Raw genomic sequence first — 26,252 nt, 5'->3', positions numbered from 1 at the left:
AAATGGCTCTCCCGTTCCAAGCTTCTATATGGGAAAGCCACCATGAAAGTTCCTCTTTGGCTTCTGAAGAAAGAGGGATTTGATGGGAATATGAAAGACCTTTTTGGAGATGAAAAATTTTTAAACGTTGAAGTTCCCTGTAATGAAGAGGAGCAGGGAAAATAGCCTGAATAGAGGATGAAAGTAACCCAACTATTCTGGCTATAGTCCTGATGGGAACTAATGGTAAAGAAAGAGTTCTTGAAATCTCTTTCTTGATATTCACAATTTTTTCTCTGGGAAGACTTAATGTAGCTTTCGAAGTGTCTATTTTGAAACCTAAAAAGGTTAGAGATTTGGTTGGAAGAAAAACAGATTTCTCTTTGTTGATCAAGAAACCTAAATTTTCTAAAATGAAAATCGTAAGTTGGAGTTGAGACTTTAACGTGACAGAGTTCTGATTCATAATCAAGATATCGTCTAAATAGATGATGAGTCGAACACCTCGAAGACGAAGCCAAGTAATTATAGGTTTCATTATTTTGGTAAAAATCCAAGGGGCCAAAGATAGACCGAAAGGCATGCAAGTGAAACTCCAATACTTTTCTTCCCAAACAAAAGTTAGAAATTTCCTGTGTTCTTGAGCTACAGGAACTGTCAAATAAGCGTCTGTCAGATCTAATCTGACTAGAAAATCGTTGTCTAAAAGGCAATCTCTGAGAAGATGAATACCTTCCATTTTGAAATGTTGATAAACAACGAAGGCGTTTAGAGATCTTAGATTTATAACTGGACGAAAAAGGCCGTTTTTCTTTTTTACGAGAAAAAGATTGCTGAGAAAGCAATTTTGAGGATTTAAAACTTGTTCTATTGCTTGTTTTAATAAAAGGTTTGAAATTTCGTTTTGAACCAAATTTCTGTCTGAAACAGAAAACTTTATTGGAAGGGGAATAGAGTTTTGAAATGGAGGAGAAATAAAATCTATAAAAAGACCTGAAACGGTTTGAAGAACCCATTGATCTGAAGTTATCATGTTCCAATTGTGTGTGAAAAGAGATAATCTGCCTCCTATTATGTTTTGGGAAGAAACCTGAGGAGGAAGAAAAAGAAGATTTACCTTGAGGTGTGCGGGATCTTTGTCTCGAACGTTGAATTCTTGGGTTCCAGAATCTTCCTCTAGATGGAAAGAAACCTGAGGAGACTGGATTCTGAAATTGTCTCTGATTGTGAAATTGTTGGAAGGCAAATTGAGACCTGTTTGGGAATGAAGCACGGCCGGGAAAGCGGCCTCTACCTTTCCCAGCCTGCTCAGAAAAACGATCCTGGTGAAAGATCTTTTTCATTGATGTTCTTACTTTATTAAGATTGGAGAACGTATTTACGTAACTATTTAACTCTTTTATAAAAGTGTCTCCAAACAAAAGGCCATTTGTATCAGAATGAATTTCGTTAATTGCAAAATCGAAAACCTTGGGGTCAATTCTTCTAAGGATATTACGTCTGCGTTCAGTGTATATTGCAGAATTGGCATTCCCTAAAAATGAAAGCATTCTCTGAAGCCATTCTCTAACGATGACTGGGTCTAAAAGAGTATTGTCATAAACAGCTTGTTCCGATAACTCAAAAAGTTTTGTTAAAGGACCAATTGTGTCAAGCATTTTATCTTGACAAATTTTCCAGGCCCTGTCCATACCTTTCTTTAATTTGAAACCTGGGGACCCTATAAATTTTAAAATCTTTGGATCTACTTCGGGGGTAATGTTTGTATTATTGGGAAGAATTGGTCTAGGACATTCAGCCCTCATTTTATTTCTAGAATCTCTTTTTAAAGGTTGGCGAAGCTGGAAATCAATAAAGTCTGCAATATCAGATGAGGGGCACCATTCTGCAGATCTAGGATGATGTAAATCATCCGCATTAAACCTAGGATTACCTAGGCAATCAAAAAATTCCACTTTTTTAGACTCCAAATGTTTAGATTTTTTAATTGATTTTTTAAAAATTTTTAATCTTTGGAGAAGCCAAAGAATTTTCAGATGATGAATGAGATAAATCATCCTCAGATTGAATTGAATTCAGAGATGAATCTGAATTAATCTCTGTATCTGAACAAATTTCATAATTATCATCATTGGCCAAAGCCTCTCCCATTAGTGACCTCTTGGGAGTAGAGGAAATAGCAGGTGTTTTTCTTCCTTTCCTGCAAGGAACAGCAGAGCCAGAAACAAGCTGGCGAGATTTCTTTATCAATTTTTTACTCATTTTAATACCACTTGAAATTGTTCTTTTCCTTTTAGTAGCCTTTTTTGAAGAATTATCAATTAAAATTGTAATTTTTTCCAGCATAGAATTCATGGAGGTATCAATCATTTTTTGTACATTCTCACAAATAAGTGAAGGGTTAATGTCTGAGGATTCAGACATGTTGAATAAAATATATATAAATTTAATATATAAAATTTTTTATATAAAAATGTTCTGAAATAATAAAATCTATAATATATTAAAATAACTTAAACTATTTGGACTTTCTAATAGTATAATTATAAATAGAAATGACCCCAAAGTATGCAACAAAACAATAAGTATTCAAATGTAATACAATAAAATAAACAGTAGATGGAGACCAAACTCTGTAAAGATTAACTAGCAAGGTAAAATGAATGAACGTAAGCAAACCGGATCGCAACAAAGTATTTATCAGCCCTCACAGTAACGGCAAAACAGCTGTTATAAAGAAGAGGGCGGGAAAATACGCAGCTGACAATTACGTAGGAGAAGGGAGTCATTGCGCATGCGCATCAAAGCCGACAACCACAATATGGACGTCGGCGACAGCGCAGAAGAAAAAAGGGGAACGGCGAGATCCAAAACAGGAAGGGAAAGGTAAACAAAACATGTATAAGGTGACAAAAAACAACGAAAAACAAATTAAATCAACCAACGAAAAGTAAATAAACAAATAACCAACGAAATAATAATTTTATTATAAATGAAAATGACAAGATAAAAAACGAAGAAATAATAAAGATACTATACAGAAAAAACCAATGAAAATAGGAAATAAAATATGATAAAAAGACACAACAAATAATGTTTATCACCACAGAGCACAATACTTATCTTTTCCTGAGCAGTAAAAGAAAGAGGATGTCTTACTGTATATTGGACAGTTTATAGGATTCATTACTAACCTGATTGGCTATGTGGTTTTAGTTTAATCAGTTCTTTAATTTCATTGGTCACTGATATGTTACTTGTTTTACTGTCTCATTTTCAAAATTTTGACAGTTTATTGTATTTTTATGTATACTTTAAAAAACTGCATTTAAGTAGTAAAGAGAGAGAATGCAAAATATGAGTCTCTGGTCTTGTAATAAAATCCTTTACAATGGGAGGTGGCTACTGAGGATTTTTTTAGGTAAAATATCTTTCTTTTTTACATAGAGATGTTCAGGTGATATTTTCTAGTCAGCTTTTTACAGCTATGCTGCATCACTTTCAAGTGTTTAAACATTTGGGTATTATGGCCCTTTAAACCTTGTCCAAGCAGCCTGATTTCATTAAGATCCTATGAAGTATTGCATCCCTCGTCATGTCTCGCTATTTTGAAGCTGATATGGTTGTCTTGTTTTTATTTTTCAGGCATTTTTCTTTTGCTTATTCAAAGATTTTTTTGTGGGTGTCTTCTTTTATCCATTTTAATATTTTTTTGTAATGTTTTGAAGATGCTTTTGTGATGACAGTTTTCTTGCCTTGTTCTATGCAGAGAGAAGTGAACTTTTGTGAGATAAATATGGCTTCACTGAGTAGCTGTACTCGCAACTTAAGGGGAGGATACAAATCTTTATGAATTCTACAAATTTTGAGCAATGTTTGTTATAATAGCACAACACTTGAAAAACAGTTGCAAACTTTCAAGACAATAAAAGTTCAGCTATATTTATATTCAGTGTAAAAATGAGATGTCAGTTCACCTTGGCAGTCAAGTAAACAAAATAATAATTGATAAAAAAAGGAACTATTAAATTGTAATCTTGCATCACTTAAAGGGATAGAATGGTCAATATTGAAATGTGCATGGGTGCATTTCAGTTTTAAGTAGAACCATTTTTGCACTTTACTTTCATTAACAAAAATGCTTTGAGTAGAAGTGTTTACTTTTTCAGCTGCATATGCACATACTACGTGTGACTAGAAGATCAGGATTCGAACCCCAGGGGTGAGATTACATATGCGGTGTAAGTTTCGGTTCAACTGCTAAAACCCACGTCGCATGTAAGTTCACCTTGCACTTCGGGTGAACCACATAAACCGTGCCGCCAGATGATAAACTGCCGTAAGTAGGATAAACTGTTGAGGTTCAGAAATACTACACATTTCTAGTATCGCTGGTAATTTACGTCAGTTTATCATCTTGCACTGCATAACAAAAAATAAAAAATAAGTTCAAGTCGCAAGTAAAAATCTTAACCGGACCCAAAAAATTAAACCGACAAAACAAAACGCCATTCAAACCCCCCTAAACCGTCATCCTCCCTCATCGCAAACCATATTAAACAATATTAACCCCCTAATCCACCATCCCCCCACATCTTAATGTCTAATCAAATGTATTAACTCCTAATTCACCATCCCCCCACATTGCAAAGTACCTAATTACACTATTTCCCCCTAAACTGCCAGCACTCCCACAATTCAAAGTATATAATTACAGTTATTAAACCCTAATCTGCCAACCCTCCACAACGCAAACACCTAATTACACTATTTCCCCCTAAACTGCCAACACTCCCACAATTCAAAGTATATAATTACAGTTATTAATCCCTAATCCGCCAACCCTCCACAACGCAAACACCTAATTACACTATTAACCCCGTAAACTGCCAACCCCCCACAATGCAAAGTATATAATTACAATATTAAACCCTTATCTGCCAACCCCCCACAACAGCCCACCAAAATAAAAAAAATAATCTACCCAACTGAATAAAAAACCTAATCTACCCATCGCCCCTAAAAGGGCATTTTTATGGGGATTGAGCTCTTTTTCAGCCCATAAAAATAAACTAACATTACCCAAAATAAAAAAAACCACCCCAAAAAATAAAATAAAAAACTAACACTCACCCCAAAATAGGTACTCACCATTGCTGAAGTCCGGCGTTCCATCTTCTTCCAGGCGGCGAAAGGTCTCCATACAGGCGGCTCCATCTTCATCCATCGCGGGTCCATCTTCTAGGCGGAGGTGTGGAGCGGTCGTTGGAGGCACAGAGCGGTCATCGGAGGCGCAGATCTGGAGTGGTTGGTGGCAGTGGTCATCGGCATTGTGGAGGTCCTCTTCATGCTATTGTCCACCGCACACTGAAGCTTAAATGCAAGGAAACAATTTTATATTGGGGTACCCTTGCATTCATATTGGCTGAAAATTTCAAAAAAGCCAATAGGATGAGAGCTGCTTACATCCTATTGGCTGATTTAATTAGCAAATAGGATGTAAGCAGCTTTCATCCTATTGGCTGATTTGAAAAATCTAACATTACATTAAAAAAACAACCTAACATTATAAAAAAAAAAGCTAAGATTACAAAAAATAAAAAAACTAACATTACAGTAAATAACAAACGAAATTATCCAAAATAAAAAAATTATTCCTAATCTAATACCTGCTTAAAAAAACACACCCCAAAATAAAAAAACAAATCTTAAAATAAATTACCAATAGCTCTTAAAAGGGCCTTTTGTAGGGCGTTTCTCCTAAGTTTAACAACTCTTTTGCCCAGAAAAAAAACAAAGTACCCCCTTACATTGCAACCCCCAACCCACCAAAATAAAAAAACTAAACTATATAAAAAAACGTAATCTACTCATTACCCCTTAAAGGGCAGTTGTATGGACATTGCACTTAAAAGGGCATTAAGCTCTTTTTTAGCCCATAAAAAAGCCCTAATCTAAAAAAAACAAAAAAAACTAACACTAACCCCAAAATAGGTACTCACCATTGCTGAAGTCCGGCAATCCCTCTTCTTCCAGGCAGTGAAAGGTCTTTATCCAGGCGGATCCATCTTCATCCAATACAGGTCCATCTTCTTTCTTCTTGACAGATGCATGGAGCGGTCATTGGATTTGCAGGGCAGTCATCAGAGGCGCGGATCCGGAGGGGGCGGCAGCGACGTTCATCGGCGTCACAAAGATCCTCTTCATGTGATCGTCCGCCGCACACTGAAGCTTGAATGCAACGTACCCGTTTTACATTTGGGTACCCTTGCATTCCTATTGGCTGAAAATTTCAAATCAGTCAAAAGAATGAGATTTGCTTACATCCTATTGGCTACCTGTAAATGGTGTAAAGTCACTTGAAAATCATAAAATAAACAGGATGTCTTATTGACTGGAAATACTTTAGACTCCATGTATGAAGCAGGGCAAGTTGCTCCACACAGCCCTTCCAGCAATGTAAGAAACAGCAGCCATCAGTAGAATAGTAAATAAAAAAAATGGAAGCTATAGATGGTAACATATAAATAAAAAGCTTATTGCTCATCAGCATGTTAAGTTACAGTTAATCAAAATAGCAGGTACCTGAGGACCAGCCCTTACATGGCTCCCAGACACAGGAAAGCAGTGAAAGGTAAGGCAGAACTGGCCCTGCATCATGCACAAATAATAATGCTGGCGACTGGGTGAATCTAGGGCAACATGTGTTGCCCACAACTGGCTCCAGCCCACCAGACAAATGCCCTGTGTGCTCTATGCTCACTATTGATCATAGACTACTGTGTGTTTAACCCTTGCAAGAGTGTTAAACACACAATAGACATACTACTCAGGACCCGCAGAGCACCACTGGTTTCAAGTGTAAAACATAGTTGATCAGCAGCACTAGTCCCACATCATGCAACTAGCAAAGCTAGGCAATTCAATTATTCAGATATGTCTTCATCCAACATTGAATACCTTTTTGCAGAATTATTTTTGTTGTTCAAAACAAACAAACAAGTATATAGAAAGATCAGTTATCATGCAAATGTAAAGGGACAGTAAACCCAAAAATTTGATTTCATTATTTAGATAGAGAATACAATTTTTAAAAAGTTTAAAATTTACTTCTATTATCAAATTTGTTTTGTTCTCATGTTATTCTTTGTTGAAGGGATACCTAGGTAGGTAGAGTGCACATGCCTGAAGCACTACATGACAGGAAATAGTGCTGCCATCTAGTGCTCCTGCTAATGTATAACACTGTTGCAAAACTGCTGCCATATAGTGTTGTGGACACGTGCACACTCATGAGCTTACATCCCAGCATTTTAACAAAGGATAACAATAAAACAAAGAACATTTGGTAACAGAAGTAAATTGGAAAGTTGTTTAAAATTGTATGTTCCTATCTGAATCATGAAAGAAAAAATGTGGGTTTTATGTCCCTTTAAGTTTCCAGATCTGACTTGCGAACCACCAAATTGTATTATCTAAAGATTGCAAAACAACAATATTTTTAGTGCATTCAAATATATTATTTTCTTGTTTGTTTAGGAAAAACTTATATATGGCATGCATAGACAAGTTACAATATGTGAATTGATCAAAACATATTTGGAAGGAAAAATTATTTGTTATTTTTAAATTACTTTAACTGATAAGTTAGCTTTTTAGAATTTTCTTGATTATTCCACTGAACACATCTATTTGTTTAGGCAATGAATTAAGGAAATGACCTTATCGAATATAACTGTTACATTTGGGAGTTTTCTTTTTTTTCTTTTAGAAGCTTTAGAAACATCAGTTCTATTTTTTTTTTTTCATTCTTAAAAAAGAAATATGGACGCTTGCCAGTGCTTAGTTATACAGATTTCTGGAGCATTTTTATGTGCAGCATGTTGAAATTATCTGCTTTCACAGACATCCGGTTCACAAATTATCTGTCAAAATTCAGAGCTTGTATCTCTTTTCTTAATAGTCCATATTGAGTTTAAGTGAATATGTGACCTCTTTTACATTTCATCTTTAATGTTATGGTTTTATTCGCTGCACCTATTTCCCAAAGTTTATGGAGGTGATCCTGCTTATCTTAAAATAAGGAAACGAGTAAAAGGAAAATAGATTTGTATCTTTTCTAAGAAATATGTTTAAAACCTGGTAAGTGATCCATGTACATAAAGCGTTCATTAATTGTTTTTTTCTAATAAATATATGGGAAACAAATTAACTCTAGGAGGTATCAACAATTCATATTGTAAAGAAATTCAGCAAGAAAGTTACACAGAAATGCCTGAGAATAAAGTATCAAAATCATAGAAATGTAGAAAATAATTTAATTCACAGCCATACAATTCAATGCACAATTAAATTGCTAACTTATCCAATAAGCAATATGACGTAGTGCTAAGAAAATTGATTACAAAATGTAGAACATCTTGGCAAACAGTATTCAATCCTTCCTATGAAACAGGCACCAAGAAGTGTAGAGAATCACATTCACCTAGATTACAAGTTATGCGCGCTATAGGGAAATTAACGAACGCAACAAAAGTTGCGTTATTTAACCCTCTATAAACAGCCGGCTTGTGCGTGCAATATGGTGGTTTTAAGCTAACACCCTCACATAAACCCCACGTCTTAAATACCCCTAATCTGCCTCCCACCAACATCGCTGGCACCTAAATAAAACTATTAATCCCTAATCTGCCACTCCCGATATCGCCGCCACTATATTAAAGTTATTAACCCCTATTCCCCTGCACCCCAACATCGCCCACACTATAATAAATCTATTAACCCCTATTCCACCACTCCCCGACATCGCCGCAACTAAATAAAGCTATTAACCCCGAAACCTCTGGCCTCCCACATCACTACCACTAAATAAACCTATTAACCCCTAAACTGCCATCTCCCACATCGCAACAACCTAAATTAAACTATATTAACCCCTTATCCTAACCCTAACGTAACCCTAACCCTAAACCTAACCGTAACCCTAACCCTAACATAACCCTAACACTCCCTAACTTTAATATAATTAAAATATAGCTAAATTAAACTTACAATTATTAACTAAATACTAAATCATCCAATAGAATGAAAGCTGCTTAAAACCTATTGGCTGATTTGAACAGCCAATAGGATTTTAGCAGCTCTAATTCCTATTATCTGATTCAAATTTTTCAGCCAATAGGAATGCAAGGGATACCATTTTGAAACAGCTCCCTTGCATTGAAGATTCAGTGTACAGCGGCGACCGTATGAAGAGGATGCTCTGCGCCGGATGTCTTCAGGATGGACCCGCTCCGCTGGGATCAAGATAGAAGATGCCACCTGGACGAAGATTGAAGAGGTCATCTGGATAAAGTATTCTCGCCACCTGAATGAGGACTTTGCTGCCTGGATGAAGATAGAAGAAGCCATCTGCATGAAGACTTCTCTCCGCCTGGATAAAGGTTGTTTAAGCGGGACTTCAAAAACTGTAAGTGGATTGTTAGGGGTTAGTGTTACTTTTTTTTAAGGGTTTTTGGGTGTTTTTTTTTTAGATTAGGGTTTGGGCAGAAAAAGAGCTAAATGCCCTTACAAATGCCCTTTTCAGGATTAGTTTTTTTTAGAATTAGGTTTTTTATTTTGGGGGCTTGGTTGGGTGGTGGGTTTTACTGTTGGGGGGATATTTTTTCAGGGAAAAGAGCTGATATCTTTGGGGCAATGCCCCACAAAAGGCCTTTTTAAGGGCTATTGATAGTTTATTGTAGGCTATGTTTTTTTATTTTGGGTAGGCTTTTTTATTTTTATAGGGCTATTAGATTAGGTGTAATTCTATTCTATTTTGGATAATTTCTTTTGTTATTTTTCGTAATTTAGTGTTTGTTATTTTTTGTAATTTAGTATTTTTTATTTTTTGTAATTAGATAGTAGTGTTAGGATTTTTTAATATGTAGTTTAGTTTTATTTAATTGGTAGTTAGTTAGATTAGATATTATATATATAATTGCAATTTTAATATAAAGTTAGGGGGTGTTAGGGTTAGGGTTACGTTTGGGTTAGGGTTATGGTTAGGTTTAGGGGTTACTAGTTCAATTTAGTTAATTGTGATGTGGTGGGCTTTCTGTTTAGGGGTTAATACTTTAGAATATTTCGTTGTGGGGGCTTGTGGTTTAGGGGTTAATAGGTTTATTATAGTGGCGGCAGTGTAGGGCTTAATAACTTTAGTACAGTGGGGGCGATGTTGGCGGATGGCAGATTAGGGGTTAATAATATTTAAATAGTGTTTGCGATGCGGGAGGATGGCGGTTTAGGTGTTAATAACTTTATTATAGTGGTGACAATGTCGGGGAGTGGCAGAATAGGGGTTAATAATTATTTTTAGTGATGGCGATGTCGGGAGTGGCAGATTAGGGGTTAATAAATTTAATATAGTATTTGCGATGCGGGAGTGCCTTGGTTTAGGGGTTAATAGGTAGTTTATGGGTGTTTAGTATACTTTGTAACACTTTAGCTATGAGGTTCATGCTACAGTTTTGTAGCATAAAACTCATAACTACTGCTTTTAGATTACGGAACGGATCTTGTCGGTGTAGGCTGTAACGTAAGCTTTTGAGCCTCACCGCAAAACTCATAATGGCAGCGCTATGGAAGTCCCATGAAAAAACGTCATTTTTACGTGTGCGGGACTGAAGTTGCGGTACAGGCTAAAAGGCTTGCGGTAAAGCTATACCGACAAGACTTGTAATGGCTGCGGTGCTGTTTTCCCGCTGAAATTACCATTTTTTCAGCATTAAAACCTAAACGCACAACTCGTAATCTATCTGAGAAGTAGGAAAGGACACTTTACACTAATATCTGGAAGGAACAGTTAATGCAATTTCAAACAACTTTCCAATTTACTTCTATTATCAAATTTGCTTTGTTCTCTTGTTATCCTGTGTTACAGTTAGGCTCAGGAGCAGCAAGTAACTACTGGTTGATGGGAAGATCACATGACAAGATGCATATATGTATGTGTACCATTCACCAGCTAGCTCCCACATTTAGAAAAACTAAATTAAAAAAATATATACTATGTGTATAGAGAGATGAATATGCTCTACCAATTAGGATCAATAGCTGTACCACCCCAACTTTTCTTCTTCTGCTACCTTATTTATTTTTTCTGTTTATCAATCCTGATATTAATCTCATGGCATTAGGTAAAAGCATTTCAAATTGCGGCAGTTCACTTCATATATCTGGGTAAGAAAACCTGACATGCAGACTTCAATTTCATAAACTCCTTCAAACAATAGTAAATTGAGTGAAATGAACATAAATCACCTCTTACTTTTGTGCTTGTCCCATATTTCCTAGATAGCCAAAAAACAAATTCTGGAACTGCAAATGCTGCAAATCAATAGCTGGTTTAGACAATTTGCAACATTTGGAAAGTCTGGTTACAAATTGTGATTTTTTTTGGCAACACAAGGAGCGTGGGACAAAGTACAATTATTACACAAAAATAGAGTTGTTTAGAGTTCTTTTAAAGGGACAGTCCACTTGAAAATTGTTATTGTTTAAAAAGAAAGATAATCCCTTTATTACCCATTCCCAAATTTGCATAACCAGCACTGTTATATTAATATACTTTTTAACTCTATGATTACCCGTGCTAATCCCCTGCAGACTGCCCCTTATCTCAAAGCTTTTTACAATATTGCATTTTAGACAATTAGTGTTAGTTCTGGAAAGGGTAAGTAAGATGCATAGGAAAGAACTTATCAAGATTTAGGGTAAGAACGCAAAACAAATGGGACCTGCTTTGGCAGAAGAAAATTTAGGCAAGAAAAAAGTATGGTTGGTGACAAAGTATAATAGAGCCTCAAGGGAGATTGGAAGGGCCATATAGAAACACTGCCCATTCTCATGCAGGACCCTATTTTGAAGGATACGTTAAGTGCGAGAGGACAGGTGATCTTTAAAAGGAAAACCAACCTTAGAAATAAGATCAGTCCGAGTATGTTGATAACTGGCTAAAGAGGAATACACAGGTTTTTTTTAGATGTGGGAGGAAGAGCTGCAGATGTTGCAACCATATAGACCCACAGAATCAGACTTTTGGAAAAACTAGGGGGGTGAATACTTACAAAATAAAAGGCTTGATGACGTAAAATTAACTATGTGGTCTATCTTCTCAGATGTTCGTGTGACAAGGTTTACATTGGCCGCACAAAGCGCCCTGTAAAGATACATTTTAACGAGCATCTGAGAAATATAGACGCAGGTCTAGATAGTCATAGGGTGTCAGCCCACTTTTAGAAGCACATAATAATGATAGTACAGGATTGACTATAGTGACCATTGAGAATATTAAAAGTGCTATGAGGGGAGGTGATCATCTATTACAGTTGAGACAATGGGAGACGTACTGGATCCATAGGCTGGAGACTATGGATCCAGTAGGCTTAAACTGTGATATAGATTTGGCTGCATTCTTAGATTTATAAATTGCAACTTGGTCACACTCTAGATTGGATTGAATGAATAATAGCAAATGACTAAGTAATCTCTGCTATTGATGAGGGAGAACCTTCTAAGATAAGATGTGTGCACAATTATATATAAATATATATATATATATATATATATATATATATATATATATATATATTTGAGTGAGGATTAAAGCTAGATATGCAGAGTATGTAATAGTATATATAGTGCTAACAGGAGTTATCCTAGATATTTTGGATATTCTATATATTTTGGATTTTTTCATTGTATATGTATTGTGACTATGTTCATTGTTTATTATTATTATTTTTCAGTTTTTATGGTGTATTTTATTTAGTAATTTTAATTTTAAGAATTTCTATGAAATATGTGGTGAATAAGGATAATATGTGTAAGACATATTATGAATTGTATATATCCCTTATCATATTTTTTGGGTGATATGTGTCACAGTGTATTGATGTATGTAAGTATTATTCTATTTCACTAGACAGTAAAAGTATCCCCGGTTAGAGCCACCCGCTCACTCTGATCCAATAGGTGTGAGTTAATAAGCTGCATGGCAACCATAAAGGGGAGGATAGAATAGAGGATGGGCATAGCTTCTGATGAAGCGGGAAGGAGCCCTGTGATACAGATTAGGGTACACCCATTATACACTATGGAAGACATGAGTGTGCTCACTGTGACAACTGAACTAAAGCCAGCTTTTACAGATCAGCTGTTACTTGAGACACACGGTCCTCGTTTTTACATATTGATTGTTTGATCCCGTGGAGCCAACAGAAGTGAATTAAAATTACTGCAATAACTGGGGGTTCGTTTAAAAACAAAGGTGTGTAACATGAACTTGCCCTAGTGTGGACTTCTGGTGAGACGGCTCTGAGGGGACCAACAGTTAATCACTGTGAACACATACCTCATATGTTTGAGGCTTCCTTTGTGAGTGTATAGTTTTATCAGCGTTTTTAATAAAATGAGTGCTTTTAATACTGCACATAGATCTCCTGTGCACTTTGTTGTGCTCTATTTGCTCTGTTTTACAGATCTACTTGACATAAGATTTTAACAGCTACAGAGTACACACCAGTGGATAGCAGCATATAGATCATACAGGAGGAAAAATAAGAGAAAGAAAAAACATCTACTAAGGGACTAAGTATGTTATGTAACCCTAAAAGACTTAACATTGTGTTAGCTTGCAATACTAACCTAAAACAACAAAAAACACAAGCGCATCCGAGAATCACCGTATCTTTCTTTATTGTTATAAAAGTAAAGCCATAAAAATGTACACTTACAAGATAAGTGCAAATAATGTGCACGTAATAATTAAATCTGCTCTCCACTTCCAGCCCAAACCGTAGTATCTGGTCTTTGCAATGAGAGCTATGTGTCCGCTCTCCAGTCTTTATTTCTCCAGTTCAGTGGCTCAGCTTGTCCGGTATTATTTCACCGGTAATGTATGATTGTCCCCCTCAATAGGCAAGGTTTGTTAACTTTCCTCCCGAACGCGTTTCATTCACTCTCGGGTGAACTTTCTCAACGGGCTTTGTATGCTGATCAGCTATTGGTCTGTGCTTTAAATTTACACGGTTTGGCTCTCATTGGTTAGTGTCATATTGCTCACGCTTTCATAGTATCTGAGCTTGCTGCGGTAAACCTGATATTTCATTAATACAAACGCTCTACGGATATAGAGCGTTTGTATTAATGAAATATCAGGTTTACCGCAGCAAGCTCAGATACTATGAAAGCATGAGCAATATGACACTAACCAATGAGAGCCAAACCCGGTAAATTTAAAGCACAGACCAAAAGCTGATCAGCATACAAAGCCCGTTGAGAAAGTTCACCCGAGAGTGAATGAAACGCGTTCGGGAGGAAAGTTAACAAACCTTGCCTATTGAGGGGGACAATCATACATTACAGGTGAAATAATACTGGACAAGCTGAGCCACTGAACTGGAGAAATAAAGACTGGAGAGCGGACACATAGCTCTCATTGCAAAGACCAGATACTACGGCTTGGGCTGGAAGTGGAGAGCAGCTTTAATTATTACGTGCACATTATTTGCACTTATCTTGTAAGTGTATATTTTTATGGCTTTACTTTTATAACAATAAAGAAAGATACGGTGATTCTCGGATGCGCTTGTGTTTTTTGTTGTTTTAGTTCGTGTGTAAGGAGGATCTGGACACAAGTAGGATCCTGAGACAAGCAGCAACGGAAAGATCACACATATCAGCTGGAAATATATCGTGAAGGAGTATCTAAGCCATACTAATTCCATCTGGACTCTAACCCACTCTGGGACCTATTCAGACTTAAGTGGTTGAACTGCGGTATTTATACCTTGAATATTGTATTAAACATTTGTATATGTATAATTGATTTATATTAGCCTATAGAATTGCCCACTGGGATAGGAAAATATACATATAGTAAGAAATATAGCTAAATCATTTGTGGGAGAAAAGTATTAGTATTTCACCATTTGAGAGTTAATAATTTTTTTAAAAAAGAATTTTTTCCATTTTTTTCATTTTAGAATTTTAAATTGTGGTATTTTATAGGTAGAGTGTATCCTATATCAATTCATTTTTTGCGCTGCCACATTTTTTGTATTTGCAATACTAACCTGCTACTAATTGCTTATACACATTGAGCTTATTGCTTTTAACTGCATTTTGCATTGTGTTTATGTAACGTTTTATGTGGCGCTCCTTACATTGTTGTTAGTGCTGGTTCTTGTATAATCATTATCATTCTCCATGAGAGTGAGTACATTATCTATATGGCACACATGAACTAGCACTCTCTGGCTGTTGTGCAAGATTTAAAAAAAAGCTAATAAAAAGCACTGCATTAAGAGGTGGCCTGCAGGGGCTTAGAAACAGGCAAACATAGAGGTTATACAGTATATTAATATAACAATGTTGGTTATGCAAAGCTGGGGAATGGGTAGTAAATGCATTATCTATCTTTTTAAACACTAACAAAAATAAAGTAGACTGTCCCTTTAAATACATCTGCTCTGTTCTGTTTATATTCAAGCCACAATTAGCAAGAGATGGTAAAATAAAGTATTGATTTGTAATTAATAGCTGTCTATACTAAACAGGAAATAGCAGTGCATAATGCTTACTCCAGACTGGCAATTTTACTTTACCTGGTTCACACTGTAAACATGGGAGGATCCTAGCAAGACCTTTGGGTGTTTATTTATGAAACATGACTCCCTCGTGTTTGCTGGCATCCATCACTTATTTTGATAACCTCCCTATAGCAGCAGATGGACACTTTGGTTGAATCATTTAAAAATCAATATCTGAGACAAGTAATCATTCATGATCTCAAACACACTCTTTTGGGTGTCGCCTGAGACCTGAACTTGTTTAATTTCCTTGTTAATTGTCCACTTGCTCTTGTGCCTTCCTTTAAAGAAGATCCAGTGACTGGTTATTGTGTAAATAGCAGAATAGAGTTTCTTAAAGCACATCATAGAACAACATCAAGAACTAGGACAGATCTGTTTAATATCTCATTTTTTTTTCAATTGAAATATATGAATCTATTGAAAGATAAGATTTATTGGATAATTTATTATTGGAAATTTCCTGATGTGGTTATAAAAGAATGATGACACATTTAAAGGGGCATTTTTTTTTACCCAAAAACATGTTTATAAAAGTAATTAATAATTATTTTAAAAATATATATCTATATTTATATTTATACCTATAAATCTATATGAATATATTAAAGTATATATATATATATGAATATATATTTAAAAACATTAAGAACATATTCTACTAAGTGCAGAACATTGGAATGTAAAATATTTACAGTAAATACACAGTAAAACACATTATAACATTTTAAAATTGAATAAAAATGATTTTTCATATTTTAAGGTACTTGAGTGGAAAGGGCTCAAAGAGTGTATAAGGAATATATGTATATACACATATACATATATAAATACACATGTATTTACACAAATATACACATAAATAAACACATATACACATTAAGACATATATATATATATATATATATATATATATATATATATATATACACACATATGTTATAGCTTTTTACATTCAAATGCCGTGTCATATACCTTTTTACCCTTCTATACATTTTTTATTAATATTTATATAAATATTTTTATCAGATAGCGTATATATGGGTGTAACACCTTATTTTAATGTATTTATGTTGTGTTTGGCAAACAATGTTTTTTAACTCTTACACTTTTTGCTATTTTTACACTCACACAAACCCAACACATGTTAAATTTGTTTGGGCTTGAGCAAACATGTTTACTTTCCACTTGCGCTAACAATAGCGCATCACTTGTAACCTAGCCCACTGTGTTTTATTGTGGAGAGCAAAAATAAAGAAAAAATGGAGATTGTAATATGTTTAGTTAGTTGCATGATAATTTCTTTATTTTCCCCTCTTTTTTCATTATTTATTGTCTTTTATTGTTGGGTTTCCAATTCTTTTCAGTTTCTATAACGTAATGGTACCCTCCTTCTTGTAACTTAGTTATCCTATATTAAAAATTATGTTCTACTTTTCTCATCTGTCTAGATGAGGTCAATTAGTAACAGTTATAAATACGCTTATAAAGTCACTATCTTAACATTGCAATAGTCCATAGTCTTTTGAGTCTTTTATATATGTCCCTAATTGTCCATAGCAAAAGAGATTAGTTAAGGGAAAACTAGGTTTCAAAATGACAGCACTGATTACTAAATAGAAACTAAAGTACTTTAAAGAAACTAACGGCCAGATTATGTGTTTTGCGTTATGAGGGGTGCGGTACTAACTTGCACGTTATTGTCACAGCTCACTTACCTACAGCGCTGGTATTACAGGTTTTTATAAACCCTGCGTTATTAGGCAAGAAGTGAGCGTAGAGCAAAATTGTGCTCCATACCCCACTCCAATACCAGCGCTGCTTAAGTCAGCGGTAAACTGGTTGTACGTGCTCGTGCATGATTTCCCCATAGACATCAATGGGGAGAGCCAGCTGAGAAAAAGTCTAACACCTGCCAAAAAGCAGTGTAAAGCTCAGTAACACAGCCCCATTGATTCCTATGGGGAAAAACATTTTATGTTTACACCTAACACCCTAACATGAATGCAGAGTCTAAACATCCCTAATCTTACACTTATTAACCCCTAATCTGCCGCCCCGACATTGCCGACACCTGCATTACATTTATTAACCCCTAATCTGCTGCTCTGTACATTGCTGCCACCTACATTATACTTATTAACCCCTAATCTGCTGTCCCCAACATCGCTGACACCTACATTATATTTATTAACCCCTAATCTCCCGCCCCCAATGTCACAACAATTTACCTACACTTATTAACCCCTTATCTGCCGCCCCAATGTCGCCGCCACTATATTAAATTTATTAACCCCTAAACCTAAGTCTAACCCTAACCCTAACACCCCCTAACTTAAATTAATTAAAATAAATCTAAATAAAACTTACTATTAATAAATAAATAATTCCTATTTAAAACTAAATACTTACCTGTAAAATAAACCCTAAGCTAGCTACAATATAACTAATAGTTACATTGTAGCTAACTTAGGTTTTATTTTTATTTTACAGGCAAGTTTGTATTTATTTTAACTAGGTAAAATAGTTACTAAATATTTATTAACTATTTAATAACTACCTAGCTAAAATAAATACAAATTGACCTGTAAAATAAAACCTAACCTGTCTTACGCTAACACCTAACCTAACCCTACAATTAAATAAATTCCCTAAATTAAATACAATTAACTAAATTCAAAACAATTAGCTAAATTACAAAAAGAAAACTCACTAAATTACAGAAAATAAAAAACAAATTACAAGATCTTTAAACTAATTACACCTAATCTAATAGCCCTATTAAAATAAAAAAGCCCACGCAAAATAAAAAAAAACCTAGGCTAAACTAAACTACCAATAGCCCTTAAAAGGGCCTTTTGCAGGGCATTGCCTCAAAAAAATCAGCTCTTTTACCTGTAAAAAAAAATACAAACAACCCCCCAACAGTAAAACCCTCCACCCACACAATCAACCGCCCAAATAAAACCCTAACTAATAAACCTAAGCTCCCCATTGCCCTGAAAAAGAGCATTTGGATGGGCATTGCCCTTAAAAAGGCATTTAGCTCTATTGCGGTCCAAAGCCCTAACCTAAAAATAAAACCAACCCAATACACCCTTAAAAAAACACTAACCCCCGAAGATCCACTTACCGGGAGAAGTCTTCATCCAAGTGGCAAGATATCCTCAACGAAGCCGGCAGAAGTGGTCCTCCAGACAGGCAGAAGTGGTCCTCCAGACGGGCAGAAGTGGTCCTCCAGATGGACAGAAGTCTTCATCCAGACAGCATCTTCTATCTTCATCCTTCTGACGCGGAGCGGCTCCATCTTCAAGACATCCGGCGCGGAGCATCCTCTTCCAATGACGGCTACCCGACGAATGAAGGTACCTTTAAGTGATGTCATCCAAGATGGCGTCCCTTAGATTCCGATTGGCTGATAGAATTCTATCAGCCAATCGGAATTAAGGTTGAAAAATTCCTATTGGCTGATCCAATCAGCCAATAGGATTGAGCTTGCATTCTATTGGCTGATTGGAACAGCGCTATGGAAGTCCCATAGAACTGGCGCTATGGAAGTTCCATAGAAAAAAGACTATATTTGCGTAAGTTGATTTGCGGTAAGGCCAAAAAAGTGTGCGATGCCCCTAAATCTGCAAGACTCGTAATACCAGTGGTAGTAAAAAAGCAGCATTATGAGGCTTAACACTGCTTTTTTACTCATAAAGCAAGACTCGTAATCTAGCCGTAAAACTTTAAACTTATTACTGAACAACTAAAGTGCTTTATGTAAACTAAAACTTTACATTTATTACTGCAATATTAATAACAACTAAGATGATTTATTAAAAAAAATAATTAAAACGAAAAAACTCAAAAGAGTAACAGCCGCACAGCAAGAGGCATCAGAAGGGCTAAAAGTAAAAAAAAATCTTTATTTGGATAAATTAAAACAAAGGTACATGGGAGCACGAAACTAGTCAGGATGTTTGCCTGCCACGTATCTTTGTTTTAATTTATCCAAATAAAGAGTTTTTTTTACTTTTAGCCCTTCTGATGCCTCTTGCTGTGCGGCTGTTACTCTTCTGCGTTTTTTTGTTTTTGCTTTTTGGCCGTTTATCAAACTGCAACCCCCCAGCTGGATTACAGTGGACTAGTCCGACCTCCGCTCTATTGTTGCGTCAAAGCCTCATACTGGATCTGCAGCAGCGAGGATTGTGTGTTTTTTAAAAAAAAAAAAATTACCAACTATTATTAGGTTTTTATTTGCTTTAAATGCATCATTCTATGTAGCATTTTTTTTTTATTATTGTTACATGTCCCTTTAATTCTATATACTGCAAAAGGCTGGAGGGAATCCTGAAGGATCCAAAACTCAGAATCATCTACATGTTTTCCATTGATTGCTTGAGCAGTGTAGGAGCTTAATTATGTCTGTCTACAAAAGAGGAGATAAGAAAAACATTCTCATGTGACTTTTTTAAGGGTATGTTCCTGGACAAGTAAATTTATTGTAAAGCAGATATTTTGCTATGTAATTCTTAAATGCTGAAATATAATATTTTGTGACCCTTTAATCTAGAAGTATAACTGCTATATTTGAAAGAATAGCAGTGTATATTCTCTGCCTGGAACACCTGTGTTGCCCAACCTAAAAATCAAGGAAGCCAGCCTCTTGTTCCTCAAACAATGCATCACAATTCCCCCCAGCTCTGCAGTCACAAATAGATTTCTTCAACATATATAATATTTATTCAATTTTAATATCAATTGCTTGTGTTCAAATATATAGTATTTAAAAAATAAGAGTATGAGCCCTAATAATGTTCTAAGACTGGCATACAAATATAAAAGGAAAGTGTTAAATCTGTAACAAGTCTGAAAATATTAAACATTGCCAGCTCTGAAAATGGCCACCAGGCAAGATGCTGAGAGTAATCAGAATGAGATTGGAGCATGTCTACACAAATCAATCACTCCTTGACAGATCACTGGAAATCCCTGCTGTGACTATGGACAGCTGACCAACTCTCTGTTTCAGCTGGGGTCCCACATTATAATGTTTAATGCATGATGCGGGTGGCTTTTGCTTGATGACCTTAATAGTAAGTCAGATGATCTTTGAAAGGGGATAGTATCTGACAGATACAGTAAATTGCCTATGTCATATACCCAGAAACATGCAGCAATACTGAAAATGACTCTGTCTTGGATCAAAACTGAAATATAACAAATTACAACATGAACAGTTTAAGACTGTTTCGTATAATATGTGGAAAGCTGTTATAATAACAGAGTGCAGGGTTAGAGATTAAGAAATATATATATATATATATATATATATATATATAATATCCCTTGTTCATTTTGTTTAAAAGCATATATTTGGGGGGTCATATATGGGAAGCAGCCTTGGAAGGTAGCATTGTCTGAAGCTTGAGAAGAGACCTGTAGTGACATCTATATTTATAATTGATATATTTGGGTGCTTTACATCTTGCTGAAGTGATTGATTACAGTTTTGCTGTGTTAATGACTTTCCAGCTCGGATCTGGACCGTTGAGTTGAGGTCTGCAGTTTAGAGAAATGAACACCCCCCAAATAACCGGGTCATACAGTCTAAGAATCGCTGTACACATGGAGAAATTCTGTGCAGTTTTTCAAGACCTCTTACAAGACTTCAAGCGCAAGATGGTTGACAGATTTGATCACCTTATGTATTTTATTAAACCTGAATGTACAAAGGGGAATATCTCTTAGGCTGAAAGAGCATATGATATGGCTCCCAAAGATCAACTGAAGGACAGACAGCTACCTTAGGTGGAGGCTTTCAATTGTACCCAAACAAGTTACAGTAGGAGACCCTCTAATTTAAGCTTGGCCTCAGCTCAGGGGGATGCGGCTGGTCCGCTCTTTATTACACAACCCGGTTGTGTTCTTTTCAGCACAAATCCCTAGACAACCAGCCATGGGACTTGGAGACCATACCATGCATGCCTGTGTGTGGGTAACAGATTCTCATGTATCCCAGAGTCGTTCTCATGCTCTACTAGATCAGCCATGCTTGTCAGACTGGAACAGCAAGTCTCTTCAAGGCCAATCCTTAGCTCTGCTGACTTTATTCAGGTTGCAGAAACCTCCCACATTGGACAGTGTGCTACCACCTAACAGTTATTAAGCTTCTCTGAAGCTGGGGCTCATGGATAAAACTTGAATAGCACTTAGGTGTGGGGGTAACATCTCAGATGTCTGCATTGCAACAGAAGTCTCATCAACATCCCTGTGTTAATAGAAAAGTTGGCATTGTGTGAAGTATTATATATAGAAGTATATTTTAGGGGGTTATTGTCTATTGCTTCTGTGATTGTTTAAACCCGGGCTGACTACTTTGACTTTAGTTATTCTCCCTCTTATTTGGGATTCAAGTTGCATTACAATATTACATCTTTGAACATTAATCATTTTAATAGCTGTTGACAACAGTATTGTTTGAAATTTGGGTCCATGTGTCAAATTTAAATATTGTTTGAACCCTTTGTATACCTAATGTTTTGTATTAAGTGTTTTTTGGTTGGCATATTAATGATCACTATTAATGCTCCTATTATTTGTAAATTTTCACATATGGGGGCCGATTTATTAAGCCCCGTACGGCCCCTAATGCTGCTGTTTCCGCGCAAGCCTTCAGGTTCACCGGAAACAGGAGTTAAGAAGCAGCGGTCTAAAGATTGCTGCTCCATAATTCGTCTGCCAGCTCTGAGGCGGCGGACAGCAATCCGCCTGATCGTAAATGATCGAGTTAATTGACACCCCCTGCTAGCGGGCTATTTGTCACAAATCTGCAGGGGGCGGCATTTCACAAGCAGTTCACCGGAACTGCTTGTGCAATGTTAAATTCCGACAACTTATGCTGTCAGAATTTAGAGATGCAGGACGGACATGATTTGCTATAGCGAATCATTTCCGCCCAGGGTATGATAAATCTACTCCATGGACTGAAGCGCCCTTAATTTGTTGAGTACATAATTTGTTATGTAGGGGTCATAATACAAATCAACCTTTTTGTTATGGAGATTAAGGTTAATTGACTCTGATATTCAGGCCAGATAGTGTTGTATATGTTTTGTATAGACTTACTATTTTTTTTTTTGAGAAAACATTTTTTATTGAGAGTTTGGTTCAGGTATACATTAAAACTTTACCAGGAAATAAGATAATATATAAAGAACAAACGTATTAACATTGGTATGAATAACAGTCTTGGTGGATTTATAAGACAAAATCAAATCATCTCAATGATTTTTGCATCCAAAAACAAGGGGGGGGGGGTCAGGAGTAGAGAGGTGTGCAGACAAAGAGCGGAGAGCTCATTCTAGTCTGAAAAGGACTCCATCCATGGGTACCAAACCTCATAATAGAAGGTAGTTTTGTCCAAAGATCTGTAGGAGTATAGTTCCTTCTGTTTGATGTAGTGTACAATAGGGAGGACCTGTGATGCAAGAGGAGGGTCCTCTTTTTTTCCATGATCGGGCGATGGCCAGTTTTGTAGCCATAAGAAGATAAATTACAAGGGCTTCCTTCCCTTTCGTTAAATCTGGGAAGTGTAAATGAAGCAAAGCCATTTCTGGTTTAAATGGTAGATCAATATGTAGCGTATTGAAAGTACGGAAGAGCCATCTCCAAAGGGGACGTATATTAGGGCAGGACCACCAAATATGTAGTGGTGTCCCTATCTGCCCACAACCTCGCCAGCATCTAAGGGAGTGGGTACCATGAATTCTGTTTAAAGTAAGGGGTAGTAAGTGCCATCATACAAGGATCTTATACTGCAGTTCCCAGAGAGTAGCACAGTGAAGGAGTTTTTTAGTTATGAGTATTCACGTATGCCACGTGTTGGTGTCAGCTGTGAAACCTATCTCTTTCTCCCAAGCCTTATGTTGAGAGATTTTATGGAGAGTGGTGGGTTCAAGGATGAGGTTATAAAGCGTGTTTAAGGCTATGTCCCTGAAGCCATTTTGACTCCCAAATGGAGAGAGTTCTCAAGTTTTGTCTAGGGTAACCCCAGGATTTTAGCCAAGAGCTCAGCCAAAAAGCTTCAAAATATAATGAAGTAGGTATATTGTATTACAAGCAGAATTGTGAGTGTGTGATCCAATGTCCTTGATCGTAGAAGTCTATGACTTGGGTAGGTTGTAGGTTTTGCCAGATTTTGACATGAGAGTCCGGTAGGCAAAAGAGGGCTGGGGAGGGGTGGGGTGCCAGATCTAGGTTATGTCTGATGTGGTACTAAAATTGTAGGGCATCTAGTATGATTGGAGGTAGGTTAACTAATCTTTCCCTGTAATGGGTGGGGATCCATGGTAGGTCAAGCAGTGAAAGTCCTGGTAGTAGGACAGTCGACTCAGTATCAACCCAACGAGAGCGATCGGCTATGTGTGACCAGCTAAGTATGTGAGACAATCTGGCCGCAGTGTAATATAGAATAATATTAGGTAGGGCTAAGCCCCCATGCAAAATCGGTCTTTGAAGTGTAGTTCTAGATGTCCGAGACCTGTGGTCTTTCCAAATGTAGTTTGTTATGAGGCTCTGTAGTCTGTTTTATAGTGGACTGGGAATGTTATATGGTATGCACCTAAATAGGTAAGTGAGTTTGGGGATGAAAGACATTTTTATAGCAGCTATTCTTCCCGTCCAGGAGATTTCTTTGAATTCCCAAATAAGGAGAAGATTCCGAAGTTCTGGAATTCTATCTAAATAGTTTTTAGTTATTGTAAGCTCCGGATCAGGACTTAAGTATGAACCTAGTACTTTAATTGTGTGGGGGTTCCATTGGAAACAGTATATTCTTTGTAGAAGAAAAAGTTCTTTAGGGGGGATATTTAAGTATAGAGCTTCCGTTAATGTTCAATTTGTAATAAGATAAGCGGCCAAATTCATTGATAAGCTTGAAAACAGCTGGGAGAGAGGTGGTTGGTGAAGTGAGAAATAGAGTTATGTCATCTGCATATAAAGATATGCAGTGAGACGTTGTTGCTAATTGCGCACATGAAATGTGAGGATGAAGCCTAATCGCTTGTGCTAAGGGCTCGATTGTTAGTGTGAAAAGAAGGGGCGAGAGTGGGCACCCTTGCCTGGTGCCATTGGTAATTTGAAAAGTATCAGACCTGAAATCCACACCCCTTACCCTAGCAGTGGGCTTTGTGTATATAGCTTGAACCGCATGTATAAAGGTGTTCGGGAGGTTGAAGGTTTCCATCGTGAGCCAAAGGCCTTTTCGGCATCTAAAGACAGGGCAAGAAATAGTACCTTCCTTTTATCCATGATCGAGAGAATATTAAGGATTCTCCTGGTTGCATCCGGCCCTTCTCTCTGTGGGACAAACCCTACTTGATCCGGGTGAATCAGTGGATCAATAACTTTTGAAATTCGATCTGCTAGTATTTTAGTATACAATTTGGTATCTAAGTTGAGCAGGGATATGGGACGGTAGCTACTACATTGATCAGGAGGTTTCCCTGGTTTCAGAATGGTAGTGATGGTTGCTTCTAGGTATTCACTGTTCATAGAACCTTTACGTATAATCTCAATGAATAGTCTACATAGTATCGGGGCAATTACTGATTGGAAAGATTTATAAAAGCGTGCTGTGTATCCATCAGGGCCCAGTGATTTCCCTATTTTCAGGTTCTGGATTACTTTTATTACTTCCTCTTATGTGATAGGGTTGCTGAGCATGGTAGAACTCTATAAGGAGGGGGGGGAGATGTAGAGAGCTTAAAAATGTTTTTATGTTATCTATATCAGTTGGGGGGCTGTCTGGGTTCTCTTTAAGATTATATAAGGAATAATAATATGCCTGAAAAGTTGCACCTATATCCTTAGGGGAATAGACTAGTTTGTTCGCTGCGTTCTTGATCAAGAGTATTTTTGCCTGGGCTGTGCGGTGTCTGAGTTTGGCTGCTATTAACGTGGAAGCTTTGTTGCTATGGTGGTAGAAGATCCTCTTAAATCTCTCTAATATATCATATGTCTTTTGGCATTCTAATTCCTGAATTTGTTTGGTAACCTCAGCAATTTCTTGTGCCACTGAACTGGAGTACGAGATATTTAGCGTTTGTCGGAGCTCTCTGAGTCGTATAGTCAGGGTTGCTAGAGGATCTTTCTGCTTATTGCGCCTGTCCGTATCGACTGCAATGAAATGACCTCTAAGATAGGCCTTAAGAGTGGCCCATAAAGTTTTTTATTGGAATCTGGGGGTCTTCATTAATGATCAGGAATTCCGTTATCTTCTCTTACGTCTCAATTTTAAGAAGGGGGTCTGTGATCAGGTAGTCTTTAAGCTTCCACATGGGAGGGGAGTAGCATGTAATATGTGGGCTTGTAAATAAAGTGACAGCGTCATGATCCGACCACGCAACTGGTAGTATTTTTGTGTAACCTGGTGCTAATGAAGAAGTAGTCTATACGAGTGAATGATCTGTGTGGGGGAGAATAGAAAGTATATTCCCTATCTTGTGAGTGTAGTGCTCTCCAGGGATCGTATAGATCATATTGACTAATGAGTTGTTGGAAGGCCCTGGAGAGAGGATGAGTGGCTCTTTCCAAAGTAGATATCTTAGGTCCCATCCTATCAAGGACTGGGTCCCAGATTAGATTGAAGTC

This window comes from Bombina bombina, chromosome 2 (genome assembly GCF_027579735.1).
Source record: "Bombina bombina isolate aBomBom1 chromosome 2, aBomBom1.pri, whole genome shotgun sequence".
Taxonomy (NCBI): Eukaryota; Metazoa; Chordata; class Amphibia; order Anura; family Bombinatoridae; genus Bombina; species Bombina bombina.
Note: the sequence above shows the minus strand (reverse complement) of the source record.